Here is a 13080-nt window from a genome sequence, read left to right as displayed (position 1 = left end):
GTTCCCTCATCTGTAAAATAGTGATTAAGACTGTGAGCCCCACGTGGGACAGCCTGATCACCTTGTAACCTCCCCAGTGCTTAGAACAGTACTTTGCACATAGTAAGTGCTTAACAAATACCATTATTATTATTATTATTATTATTATGCAATTACTTTCTGCTACTTGTGCACACAGCATAACACGGTATCATAGGCAACATTTTCCAGATGTGAATTTCCCTACTTCTGCTCCCTCAAACCAGGTATCCCTGGTTTATATGTATCCATGTATCCCTGTATATATGTATATACCTGTATATATGTATATACCTGTATATATGTATATATGTTTGTACATATTTATTACTCTATTTATTTATTTTTCTTGTACATATCTATTCTATTTATTTTATTTTGTTAGTATGTTTGGTTTTGTTCTCTGTCTCCCCCTTTTAGACTGTGAGCCCACTGTTGGGTAGGGACTGTCTCTACATGTTGCCAATTTGTACTTCCTAAGCGCTTAGTACAGTGCTCTGCACATAGTAAGCGCTCAATAAATACGATTGATGATGATGATGTATCCCCTGGCCAGACCTTGAGTTGTTTATGGAGGGTAGCTCCACTGCTATTTTTGAGAGAAATCACTCAACTGCTATATTAGTTATGGTACTTATGAAGCCTTACTTTGTGCCAAGAACTGTGCTAAATGCTTGAGGAGATACAAGAGAAACAGATCGGGCACCGTCAGACCATTTTTCAGAACGGCTAACTGGCAGCTAGATTTGGAAGATCCTGAGTGATGGCCACCTTTTAGAGATACCTTGTGTTGCCCTGAGTTGACAGCTAATCTAGCTTACTCTCTAAGGCCAGCCCAATTAGAAAGACCTGGAGAGTAAAATGAACAAAATTAGCATTCTTTACCACTTGTCCCACTTCAGTTGTTATTCACACAGAGTGGATGGATGTTTATGGCAAGCCTGACTCATACCTTAAAGTTGATTCTTAAATCACAATTTCATCAGAAGATTAAGTGTGGGTGAGAAGGGAATCTATGCATGTCTTCAGAAGCACGTGTGGTTTACACACAGTAAAGTTGGTCCAGTGTTTCTATAATCATTTGCACCAACCCAACGTGCAAATTTTCACAGATTGCTCTTCTAGGCTGTGAGCCCACTGTTGAGTAGGGACTGTCTCTATGTGTTGCCAACTTGTACTTCCCAAGCGCTTAGTACAGTGCTCTGCACACAGTAAGTGCTCAATAAATACGATTGATGATGATGATGATGATTCTAGGAGGTACTGGTTCTTTGGGTGTAGACTGAGAAGAGCTCCTAATAGAAAAACTAAGAAAGGTGAGAAGACTTAGAGGCCTTCCCCCAGAGAAGCAGCGTGGCTCAGTGGAAAGAGCCCAGGCTTTGGAGTCAGTGGTCATGGGTTCAAATCCCTACACCGCCAATTGCCAGCTGTGTGACTTTGGGCAAGTCACTTCACTTCTCTGCATCTCAGTTACCTCATCTGTAAAATGGGAATTGACTGTGAGCCCCCCGTGGGACAACCTGATTACCTTGTAACATCCCCAGTGCTTAGAACAGTGCTTTGCACATAGTAAGCACTTAATAAATGCCATCATTTTTATTATTATTATTACTAAGCCCTCATTTTGTCTTCTCCCACTCTCTTCTCCCTTGCTTTGGCATTTGGATTTGCATCCTCTTTTCAGTCCACCCTCAGCCCCCTATCACTTATGTAAATATCTGTAGTTTATTTACTCATATTACTCTCTTTGTGGGCAGGGATCATGTCGACCTACTCTGTTATAATGTATTCCCCAGCACTTACTACAGTGTGCTGCACACGGTAAGCACTTAATAAAGGCTAATGATTGACCAATTTGTTAAACAGCAGCTGGTCTATCAAAGCATCAGCTGAATGATCTAAAACAAGTGGACTTTTTTTTTTTCCAGCAATTGAAATATCACCTGGAAGCATTCACCAGTGAAGTTATTCATTCATTCCTTATTCATTCCTCATTCACTTACTCTGTGCAGAGCACTGGACTAAGCACTTAGAAAGTACAATTCAGCAATAAAGAGAGACAATCCCTGCCCACAACGGTCTTACAGTCTAGAGGGGAGAAGACAGACATCAAAACTAGTAAACAAGTGTCAATATAAATAAATAGAATTATATATATATACACACATAAGTACTGTTGGGCAGGTAGAAGGGGGAGGAGCAAAGGGAGCAAGTCAATCAATCAACCAATCAATCATATTTATTGAGCGCTTACTGTGCAGAGCACTGTACTAAGCACTTGGGAAGTACAAGTTGGCAATATATAGAAACGGTCCCTACCCAACAGTGGGCTCACAGTCTAGAAGGGGGAGACAGAGAACGAAACAAAACATATTAACAAAATAAAATAAATAGAATAGATATGTACAAGATACGTACCTATCTCTTTTGAGGGATGTCCATGGACTTCTATATATATATATATATATATATATATATATATATATATATGTATGTTTATGTGTATGTGTGTTCATTCCCCACCCCCCACCCAACCAGGGAATATACAGGTGGGAGTGAGATCCTGCTTCAGGAGTCGAGGTAATGCGGAAAGGAGGGGGAGCTGAGGAAAAGGGGGCTTAGTCTGGGAAGACCTCTTGGAGGAGGTGCACCTTCAGTAGGGCTTTGAAGGGGGGAAGAGTGATTGTTTGATGGATTTGAGGAGGGAGGGCATTCCAGGCCAGAGGTAGGATGTGGGCCAGGGATCGGCGGTGAGACAGGAGAGATTGAGGCATAGTGAGAAGGTTAGCACCAGAGGAGCAGAGTGTGTGGGCTGGGATGTGGAAGGAAAGAAGGGAGGTGGGGTAAGAAGGGGCAAGGTGATGGAAAGTTTGAAAGCCAATAGTGAGGAATTTTTCTTTGATACGGATGTTGATAGGCAACCACTGGAGATTTTGGAGGAGGGAGGTGACATGCCCAGACGATTCTGTAGAGAGATAAACCAGGCAGCAGAGTGAAGTATGGACAGAAGTGGGGAGAGGCAGGGGGTTGGGAGGTCAGAAAGGTGGCTGATGCAGTAATCTAGTCAGATGAGTGATTGTACTAGCGTGGTAGCAGTTTGGATGGAGAGGAAAGTGTGGATCTTGGTTATGTTTTGAAGGTGAGACCAACAGGATTTGGTGACAGGCTGGATATGTGGGACGAATGGGAGAGTGGAGTCAAGAATGACTCCAAGGTTACAGGTTTGTGAGACAGGAAGGATGGTTGTGCCCGTCTACAGAAACAGAGTTTCTTTGCTATTAAAATCTCTACCTGGGTTGTTGAGGTCCAGGGAATTCAAACAGATTCCTAAGAAATGTTTGATATGTAGGCTGTATATGGGGTCTTGTAGTAGATAATAGAATAATAATCACGGTATTTGCCAAGTGCTTACTGATTTAAGCACTCGGTTAGATGAAATGTCAGCAGGCTGGACACAGTCTCTGTCTCTCGCTGGGCTCACACTCTAAGGAGAAGACAGACAGGTCTTTAACCCCAATTTTTATAGGTGAGTAAACTGAGACTCAGAGAAGTTGTGACATTCCCAAAGTCATACAGCAGGCAAGTGGTAGAGTCGGGATTAGACCTGGGTTCGTGTACTTTCTACTGGGCCAGAGTGAAGGACTAAATTTCAGAGGGATTGTTAATTGATTCTAAGCCATAATTTATTTTCCTAAGAAGCAATGCCTTTCATGGATCATCGAGGTGTTGAGAATTTGAGTCCTGAATTCTCATAAATCTCTGTGGAAATTCTGGAATCATTGCATGGTATTTGAACCCAGAAAGTTAGAAGAGCAGTAAGGTAATCTCACCTAACCTCCCTTTCTCTAAATCCTTTCGTTCATCACTAGCATTAACTGGAATGAACTCCTCTAGGCATTTCCTTGCCTGCCTAATACTTAAGACTTCTCCCAAAAACAGTCACTGTGATTCACTTGAGAAGCAAGCAGAGATCACCAACTTGTTCTAGCCTCCATTTCTGAGATTCATGTCCTTGTCAACAACTGACAGGGAGAGAGTCCAGCCACCCTGACATAAAGCCACCTTTCCACTTTGGGCAAGTCACTTCGCTTCTCCGGGCCTCAGTGACCTCCTCTGTAAAATGGGGATGAAGAAGTGATCCCCTCGTGGGACAACCTGATCACCTTGTAACCTCTCCAGCGCTTAGAAAAGTGCTTGGCACATAGTAAGTGCTTAATAAATGCAATCATTATTATTATTATTATTTCCAGAGGCTTCATTTTTCATGAGTGAAAAATGGGTGACTTTCTCCCACCAACACACTGCCACACCCAGTGGCTTGAGGCTGAAATTCCCTCAAAGAACGTAGCTGGAGCTTTCTATTGGAAATGGGGCTGGCATGAATCTATCAATTTGAATCAGTGAGTGTAGCTAATAGTTGAGATTGGCAGAATAGCAGCTATAAAGGAATCATAGAGGGAAAGTTGTAAATTTCATTCTGCTAAAAATGTTTTTGGATCCCAACGGGGACAGTCAGGGGAGGCAGAGGGAACTTTGGGACAAAGAAAGCTTGATACAAACTCATTCAACAAACAAGTAAGGGCGCAGATAACTTGTAGGGGCAGCTGGCAAAACTGTGAGACCGAGTCAGGTGGGCTCAGAAACCTGTCAGAGTATATGCATATGTATACTTATAAGCACAAGATACATGAAAATAGTATCCATGACTTCATAGGTCAAGCAGATGGCATGAGCAACCAACATTTAAAGTATTGTGTTAAGAATGATTTCACTGAAGGTCATTGAGGTTCAAATCTACATAGGCATGGCGATTATTTTAATAAATCATCTTCATTCTGATTCTGTCTTCAGTATTACCGAGTCATTATAATCACCGTGCTCTTATGACCGATCTGTTAAATGAATACTTTCTCTGAAAATTCCTCATCTCCTAAACTTCCAGGTCAGTAGGGGTGGGAGTAATTCCAGGGAAGAGACCTGGCCTCCCCACCCCTGATCTTGGGGGACTTTGAAGTTATTGCAGCTCAATTTCTGATTAAAAATGTTAAGGTTTGGCTGGGCTGCAGGATAGTTGGAGATTTGCCTTTATCAGAGAATATATTGGCCTGGGAAGAGTTACTTCTCCCCAGGGCAAACAGATCCAGATCAGGAAGAGGATTCCTGGTTGCCTCTGTTTCCTTAGTAGCTCCGACTTAGTGGATAGAGCATGAACCTGAGAGTCAGAAGGTCATGGGTTCTAATCCCACTTCTCTGCTGTGTGGCCTTGGGCAAGTCACCTCACTTCTCTGTCCCTCACTTACCTCATATGTAAAATGGGGATTAAGACTGTGAGCCCCATGTGGGACTGTGTCCAACCCGATTTGCTTGTATCCACCCCAGTGCTTAGTACAGTGCCTGGCACATAATGCTTAACAAAACCATTACTATTATTATCATTATTATTAGACCCTATGCTATAAAATCAGGAAAGTTATGGGTAAGTGTTGAGGTCCTTCTAGGCTGAGAGTTGGTTCTTGTCACTGGGATCCTGTGGCGAGGAGGAATAATTTCCACAGCCTGAAAGAGAGAATCAGAAGGAGGTGGTAAGGACCGTCCTCGTTCATATTCTTATCCAGGGTCTGAAATTTGGCCCTGTACATGAAGCCCGTATTTGAGAAGGCCACACATGTGACCCTCAATTCATGGAATTGGGAAGAGTTCTATATTTCTATAAAGACAGTTTGGGCTTGTCACCAGTTACCTGAGGCGAATCAGAGTTAAAATGACAAGGAAACTAAGGACAATTGGTGCTTGTCACTGGGAGCCTTTGAGATAGTAGACCCACGGAAGTGGTGACTTGCCCAAGGTCACACAGCAGACAAGTGGCATAGCTGGGATTAGAACGCAGGTCCTTCTGATTCTCAGGCCTGTGTGGTATCCACTAGGCCATGCTGCTCCTCTTTGGTGGCTATCATCCTGTTATCCTGAAGATTTGGGAGCATTTCTGGTGATTCCCTGCTCCATTCCTTACCCCTTACTGCTCTCCACCCTGGATGGGTGCAGGGCAGCCTCTGTAGTGCGGGCAGAGCGGCAGCAAATCCAGACATCAACTGTCAATCATGCTTTCATTGGGCCAATCAGGACTTTGCCTCCACAAGCCCAATGTGCTGTGATGAACTTATGAATTTATTCACACACGCATTAGCACTCATGTTAGTATGTCCCTTCAATTTATATTGACAGTATTGCAAATATTCTTATGTTTATCTCCTTTAGAGTACAAGGTATTTGTGAACTGGGAATATGTCACTTTATTATTCTGTACTTCCCAAGCACCTTAGAGAAGCAGCGTGGCTCAATCATCATCAATCGTATTTATTGAGCGCTTACTATGTGCAGAGCACTGTACTAAGCGCTTGGGAAGTACAAATTGGCCACATATAGAGACAGCCTCATGGAAAGAGCATGCGCTTTGGAGTCAGAGGTCATGGGTTCAAATCCCAGCTCCACCAATTGGCAGCTGTGTGACTTTGGGCAAGTCACTTCACTTCCCTGGGCCTCAGTTACCTCATCTGTAAAATGGGGATGAAGACTGTGAGCCCCCCATGAGACAACCTGATCACCTTGTAACCTCCCCAGCACTTAGAACAGTACTTTGCACATAGTAAGTGCTTAATAAATGCCATCATTATTATTATCAAACACCTAGTATAGTACACTTCACCATAAAATTGCTCAATAAATGCTAGTACTACTACTACAATCAATCGATTAATCATATTTATGGAGGGTTTATCGTGCTCAGGGCATGGTACTAAGCACTAGGGAGAGTGTAATATAGCAGAGATGGTAGACACATTCCTTACCCACAAGGGGTTTACAATCTAAAGACAACCACCACTACTATTCCATCAGCAATCAGTGGTATTTATTGAGGGCTTAAAGTGTGCGAGAGCACTGTATTAAGCTCTTCGGAGAGTACAATGCAACAGAGTTGGTAGATGTGAACACTGCCCATGGCCTAGTGGCAGGAGCACGGACAAGGGGGTCAGAGGTCATGGGTTCTAATCCCGGTTTTGTCACCTGTCTGCTGTGTGTCCTTGGGCAAGTCAATTAACTTCTCTGTGCCTCAGTTACCTCATCTGTAAAATGGGGATTGAGACTGTGAGCCCCATGTGGGACAATCTGATTACCTTGCATTTACCCCAGTGCTTAGAACAGTGCTTGGCACATAGTAAGTGCTTAACAGATCCAATAATTAGTATTATTAAGGAATTTAGAGTCTATAGGGGAAGACAGACATTAAAATGGATCAGGCATAAGGGAAGTAGTAGAGCCTAAGAGTATTTAAGTAAGTACCATGTGATCAGTAGCAAAATGCTTCAGGGGTACACAGCCAAATGCATTGCAGAGGGGAGGGCTTATAAGGGAAGTATAGGGCTTAGTCAGCTACTACAATCAAGGCAAACTGAGATAAACCGGCAAAATTTCAGTTTGCGTTGGATTGAAATCTTGGCTCGATATCTAACCTGCAGATAAGATCTACTTCCTTCCCTGTTATTTTTTTCAAACCACCATGCACTTTGCCAGGAGGAGATTGAATTCATTTAGTGATTTCATATTTTCTCTGGTGTCAGAAAGAGTTGTAATTGTTTGTACTGTTAGCGTGTTGCTGGATTATCAATATTTGAATTGAGTTTTTTTATTATATCCAAAGCCAAACTTAAAGTTGTGTGAAAGTAATTTCAGAAACATGTCAGAGTAAAAATTAGGATGTTTGATTAAAATTAGATTAATTTCTCACGATGATAAAATGTATTTTTAATATTCTGCTCTTTGTGGCTATTTGTTGCCCTAAGAAATTATTAGAATTATTAAACAAGTTGGACAGTTGTTGGTTTTTGTGCTGAGCATCTTGTTTTGATGGAAACTGCACTCCAGAAAGAAAGCACGACCTTCATATTTTCTAACCAGAGTCTGAAGAATTTGTTGCGGGATCCTGAATAACAAGCTGTCTTTCACCATCACCAAGAATATGAACATCTTCAGAAACCTGTCAACCTTTGTTCTATTTCCTTCAGGTGAAAAGCCCCGGATATCAAGCTGTTCACTGTAGCATGGAGATGTGATTGCATGATCAATCACAGCACACCAAAGGGTTGAGGATGAGATTAGAAACGTGACTGGCTATAGGAGAAATAATTACCCCTCTTTAATCCTTCAACTAAGGTATAAGTTAAGTACAATGTAAAATAATAGAGATATTTATCAAGTAATAATAATAATAATGGCATTTATTAGGCACTTACTATGTGCAAAGCACTGTTCTAAGTGCTGGGGGGATACAAGGTGATCAGGTTGTCCCACAGGGGGCTCACAGTCAATCCCCATTTTACAGATGAGGTAACTGAGGCACAGAGAAGTTAAGTGACTTGCCCAAAGTCACACAGCTGACAATTGGTGGAGCCAGGATTTGAACCCACAACCATCAACTCCAAAGCCCGTGCTCTTTCCACTGAGCCATGCTGCTTCAGTGCATACTATGTGCCAAGTACTGAACTAAGCACTGTGATAATCAGGTTGGATACAGTACCAGCACCACATGGGAATCACAGTCTGAGGGAGAACTGGTAATCACCCCCCCCCCCCCCAACCCTGCACACCATTTACGGATGAAGAAACTGAGGCACAGAGCAGTTAAGTGACTTGTCCAAGGTCTCATAGTAAGCAAGAAGCAGAGCTGGGACAAAAATCCAAGTTCCCTGGATCTCAGATTTGTGCTTTTGCCACTTGGTCACACTGCTTTCCTCGTCATCCTGTTTTTCTTCTCATCTCCTTTTTCCCACTCGCTTAACAGGGATCTTGTCTACCATTTCATTCATTTGTATTTATTGAGCACTTACCATGTGCAGAGCACTGTACTAAGTGCTTGGGAGAGTATAACAATAAACAGACATATTCCCTGTTCACAAAGAGCTCATTATGGGCAGGGAGGGTGTCTGCTAATTTTGTTGCATTCTCCCAAGTGCTTAATACAGTGCTATAAACATAGTAACTGCTCAGTAAATACTGTTGATTCAGTGATTGCTAGAGGAGCCCATATAATAGTCCTTCCCCTGTTTTGGAGTTGTAAAAGTTATGCAAAAAAGTGAGGCTTCTATCTGAGGCTGGGGTTCTTGATGAGATAAAGAAAACTCCTTTTCGAGGTTGTAGTATGCTCTGTTCCCAATTCTTCAGTGTTGGAGATTTATCTGTAGAGTTTGGGGCCCTTTCTTCCGATTTTTCTTGGAGCAAGAGAAAGTCTTTTGGCAAAATTCTGAACTGAGGCCTGAATTTGGATTAATATTCAGCCTTGAGAATGAGCTTTCTCTGAAGGAGACTTGCTACCATGGTTCAATCAATCTATCATATTTATTGAGTGCTTACTGCATGCAGAACACTGTACTAAGTGCTTGGGAGAGTATAATAAAAGAATATAACAGAGTTGGTAGATAGGCTTCCTGTTCACAATGAGTTTACAGTCTAAAGGGGGACACGGACATTAGTATAAATAAATACATTATGGACATGAATATCTGTGGCGTGGGGCTGAGGTTCCTGGGTAATTCTGTGTTTTTAACAAATAGTTCACTCCCAATCTTACCAACTGAGAGAGAAATCAGTGCCTTGGGCAAAGTTCTGTGTCGGTCATGCTAAGGCCGAGTTGTTCTTACCTCAAGTTAGCCCAGGGAGTTGGTCAGGATGCTGAGAAATATATTAAAAAAAAAAATCCTATTGAGAGCTTTGAAAATATGACAACTTTAAGTTAAACCTGTCAGGAGGGGTTTTCAAAATCATTATTTTGATCACTGGGCAGTAAAGGTTTCCAGAGCTCAAGAAGCATAAAAAGAGTTAAATTGCTATAACATTATCAATAAAGAATACATTTAACTCTGTTGCAAGTGGCATTAGTGGCTTCAGTGATCAGAGGAAGAAGGAAATTTCCCCTTCAAATTGGTCCAGAAAATTCAATTTTCTTCATGTGCCAAACTTCAGCATATTTAAGTGGTGGTGCTCATGTCAACTTGTCTCGTTCCTCCTGGGTAAGGAAGAGAAGGTGGTGGAGTTACACCCTCTCCTCTCCTCCTTGATTGCTCTCTTTTAGTCTTCCTCCCTTCACACTCACTCTTCTTCATTCCCTGCCTTCCTCCTAGACCTTGTTAGACCTAATGAGATGCTATCAACATAGTCTGTGATCACTGGCCCCTGCATAATCACGACATGGCTATTGAATGGACATAGCTAAAAGAACAGACTTGTTTTAGGTTGAAGAATGGCTCTTGTTGAAGAATACCATTGACTGATTAACCTGGGGTGTGCCAATCAATCAATCGTATTGAGCACTTTCTACATGCAGAGCACTATATTAAGTGCTTGGGAGCGTACAGTACAGCAGAAATAGCAGGCATGTTCCCTGTCCATAGTGATCTTACAGTCCAGAGGGGATTACAGTCCAAATCAGGGCTGGATCTCCTCCATTCAGTAGACTGGGCAAATTTCCTTAATACCAATCAATCAATCAATTGTATTTATTGAGCACTTACTGTGTGCAGAGCACTGTACTAAGCACTTGGGAAGTACAAGTTGGCAACATACAGAGACGGTCCCTACCCAACAGTGGGCTCACAGTCTAGGAGGGGGAGACAGAGAATAAAACCAAACATATTAACAAAATAAAATAAATAGAATAGATATGTACAAGTAAAATAAATAAAGTAATAAATATGTACAAACATATATACATACTCGTGGAGATTCTGGGAATCATAGATGCATCAATCAATGGCATTTAATGAGTGCTTACTGTGTGCCAGGGAGAATCCAATACAACAGTCTAATCCCGGCTCCACCACTTGTCTGCTATGTGACCTTGGGCAAGTCACTTTACTTCTCTGTGCCTCAGTTACCTCATCTGTAAAATGGGGATTGAGATTGTGAGCCCCACCTGGGACAGGGACTGTGTCCAACCCAATTTGCCTGTATCCACCCTGGCACTTAATACAGTACCTGGCACATGGTAAGCACTCAACAAATGCCATTATCATCATTATTATTATTATTACAACAGAGTTTGTAAGAAATGTTCCCTGCCCACAGCAAAGTTACAGTCTCACTAAGCCGTGTTGTGGCGGTGTCAGTAAGGCCTTCTCAGAGATGCTGCCATGGAGCATCCCTTTTTGAAAATGCAGTTTATCTCATAGGCTCAGGGCAAATGTGGTACAGGATGATCTTTCCCTGTCCTGAGAGTGTATTGGTATTGTTCTACATAGCTGTCAATAGGGATTTTAATATAATAGCATATCATTTAATTCCTGTCAAGTTTTAAAATTGGAAATTGCTCTGAGACTGCACTCAAATTCTCTCTGTATACTTATTATCTATAGCAGGATCCTTGGTATTTCTAATACCGAGGGATTCACTAGGTACCCTTGGAGGCTGGAAAGAAGAGAAAAGAATAAAACAGGCTATAAATTTAGGACAAGAGCTCTGTCTTCAATATGGTTTAGTAAGGCCATGAGGCCAGAAACCGTTCCTCTGGGTATGTTCCGAGCGCCACTCCCAGTGTTTCACACCAAGTGATGGTGTCTTCCATTAGGAAGAAGAGATGAGGTTCAGCCGGGTCATATTGTACCTGTTGTATTGTTATATTGTACAATATTGTTCTCTCCAAGCACTTAGTATAGCGCTCTGCAGAAAGTAAGCGCTCAGTAAATACAATTGACTGACTGACTAAGATGCTGTGGAGGAATTGATTCTAGTGATAGCAGCGGTGAGTGTAGTGCGACCCTCCCTCCTCCATCTTCCCTGTCAGTTATGTTGAGAGAAGCAGCATTACGTAGTGGATAGAGCACAGAATTGGGAGTCAGAAGGTCATGGGTTCTAATTCTGACCACCACTTGTCTGCTATGTGACCTTGTGCGAGTCACTTCACTTCTCTTTGCCTCAGTTACCTAATCTGTAAATAGGGATTGAGACTGAGCCCCATTTGGGATGGAGTATGTCCAACCTGATTTGCCTGTATCCACCCCAACGCTTAGTACAGTGCCTGGCACATAGTAAGCACTTAACACATACTATTATTATTATTATGTTCTCAGGGTTTGTAATCTCATAAGGGAGTAGGCAGATAATAATAATAATGTATTAAGTGCTTACTATGTGCCAAGCACTGTTCTAAGCACTGGGGTAGATACAAGGTAATGAGATTGTCCCAATGGGGCTCACAGTCGTAATTCCCATTTCACAGATGAGGTTACTGAGGTACAGAGAAGTTAAGTGACTTGCCCAAAGTCATATAGCTGATAAGTGGCGGAGCCGGGATTAGAACCCACTACCTCCGACTCCCAAGCCCAGGCTCCTTCCACTAAGTCACGTGCGGCACATTGTGCAGTACCCATAAAGAGTTTTTTCCTGCTGGACCTTTTTACAGACAAAGGGCCTGCAGCCTGGTGCCTTTACTGACCAGTAACACTGTAGCGTGGCTGTTTGCTTTTTTAATCATCATCAATCGTATTTATTGAGCGCTTACTGTGTGCAGAGCACTGTACTAAGCGCTTGGGATGTACAAATTGGCAACAGATAGAGGCAGTCCGTACCCAACAGTGGGCTTACAGTTTTTAATGGCTGCAGTTGTTGTCTCCTCTAGTAAGCCAGACATTTTTCAGGATCCCTCCTGGGCCCATCAACTCACAGAATATTCTTCAGACAGAAACCTACTCCACTGACAGCATAGCCTCAAGAGTCAGACCTGGGACTATCAATCAATAAGTGGTATTTATTGAGCTCTTACTGTGTGCAGAGCACTGGACTAAGCCCTCAGGAGAGTGTGAAATAAGAGTTCCCAGCCCATGATGAGCTTACGGTCTCAAAGGGGAGACAGACATTAATATAAATAAATTATGGATAGGTACATAAGTGCTTTGGGGCTGAGGGTGGGGTGAATAGGAAGAGCTAAAAATGCTCTTTCGACAGAACCAACAAGCCGGGCTCCTGCACACAGTAAGCTCTCAATAAATTAGATGTTTAGGATAACGCCATTTTCTA

The 13080-nt window shown here is 42.4% G+C and overlaps 1 protein-coding gene across 13 annotated transcripts in view; it reads left to right on the top strand.

The window, feature by feature from the left end:
* Nucleotides 1-13080, top strand: part of RIMBP2 (RIMS binding protein 2) — a 440277-nt gene that overhangs the window by 221228 nt on the left and 205969 nt on the right. The gene's annotated exons all lie outside the window — the stretch shown is intronic.

The sequence above is a fragment of the Tachyglossus aculeatus genome, chromosome 21, assembly GCF_015852505.1.
Source record: "Tachyglossus aculeatus isolate mTacAcu1 chromosome 21, mTacAcu1.pri, whole genome shotgun sequence".
In the NCBI taxonomy this organism is placed as follows: Eukaryota; Metazoa; Chordata; class Mammalia; order Monotremata; family Tachyglossidae; genus Tachyglossus; species Tachyglossus aculeatus.
This window is presented reverse-complemented; position numbering and strand designations above follow the sequence as displayed.